This window comes from Crocuta crocuta, unplaced genomic scaffold, assembly GCF_008692635.1.
Source record: "Crocuta crocuta isolate KB4526 unplaced genomic scaffold, BGI_CrCroc_1.0 scaffold1192, whole genome shotgun sequence".
Lineage (NCBI taxonomy): Eukaryota > Metazoa > Chordata > Mammalia > Carnivora > Hyaenidae > Crocuta > Crocuta crocuta.
This window is the reverse complement of record NW_027531292.1, coordinates 280789-282395: the sequence shown is the minus strand read 5'-3', so window position 1 is coordinate 282395 and position 1607 is coordinate 280789.

Genomic DNA, 1607 nt, shown 5'->3' with positions numbered 1-1607 from the left:
CCCCGACAACGACCAGCCGCGACAGCAGATGACAACCACGGCCTGAAGGTCACGCGGCGTGTTCTCAGTGGCAGCCCGGCTTGGGGGCCAGCTTGGGACCGCGTGCTGCCAGGAACCAGCCCTGAACCACCCTTGTGGGTGCCAAGGAAGGGACCCGAGGGCTCAGCCTGTGTCCCTGGGGTGACACGGCCACAGGCACCGGCCTCTCAGAGTAGCAGACGCAGAGCCTGGCTCCCCAGACGGCAGGGGTGTGGGTGTGGGGCCCTGGGGGGCAGCAATCTGCAGGGAGGGCCTTAGGCATCGGGGCTCCAGGGGCAAGCTGGAGGGGCCCCTGGTGAGGACGTGTGCTCACACGCAACAGCAGCGGAAGCGCAGAGGGCTGCCTGCCTTGACGGACGGCCAGATCCCCCCGCGTCCAGCGCCGTTGGCTGGAGGAGAGGCTGTGCTCCCTGCGGACCTAAAACACCCTGCCAAGCAGATGGGGCGGTGAGCCCAGCCCCTCCCAGGGGCGCCCCGGGATCAGATGGACCACCAGGACCCCATTAAAATCAGGGCTTACGGGGCCACAGCCCCCCCCGCTGTGCCGTCCCGGCTGAGTGCAGGGCTGCGGCACCAGCGGAGGCCACCAGCGATCCCCTCGCCGTCGGGTAACAGCTGCTGTGGTTAAGGGACAGCCCTGAGCCCCAGATTTGTGTCACACAGTCACGCAGTGCTCAGTTCTTCGCTCCCCAGGCCAGTCTCCTGGGCAGCGTCCCACCCGCTACCGTCAGATGCAGACTCCAGCGGCCGTGTCCTCGACCTCCGGCAGCTGCGGCTTCCTTCCCGTCCCCGCGCGGGGACCTGCAGCTCCGGTCCTCTGCTCCCGCTGCGCGCGTGTCCATTCTCATGCTCTAAGTCACCACGTGGTGTTCAGGGCGGGTCGGAAGGTCTCCTGCTGCTTCATGACCGCTTTCCGTGCAGGCGGACGCCCTGGGGCTGCGCGCTCAGTCCTCACAGGCCGGACCCATGTCGCGTTCTTCCAGAAACCCAGCACGGATTTCTCCCGCTGGGGTTCCCTGGGCTGCCTTCCCTTCTAGCTCAGCCTCGCACGAGCTGGATGGGGGCCCCGTGTCGGGAGCCAGGCCCGTGGCCATGAGAAGTCGGCTCGTCCCGGCGCCCAGGGCCACAGCGCCGGCCGGCATGACAGAGCGCCTGCCGTGTGGTGTGCATCTGGGGAACGTTGGCGAGCAGACGGACGGACCCCAGCCCGCCGTGCTGACGCTCCGTGCAGCCCCCAGCACCACCCGGGCCGTCTCCTTCCCGCTGAGCCCTGCAGAGAGCGAGGCCCTGCTGGCGCTCCAGGCACCGTGCTTCTGGCTGCTTCGCATCCCGTCGGGCACGAGCACGCACCGTCCTCAGCATTTACAGGGACACGGAGCCAGGGGCAGCCAGCCTGCGGGACCCCACCTTGGGGACAGCTGCCGCCTGTGAAAGCCGGTCTGCTGCCCCAGGGCCATGGCACTGGTCCCTCGCAGCCCCTCAGGCATGCGTGCGCCCTCCTGAGACCCACTCCGAGTCGAGTCCCCAGAGGTGAGGTGGCGGCCAGCACCGCGGCTGCACTCCAGGCA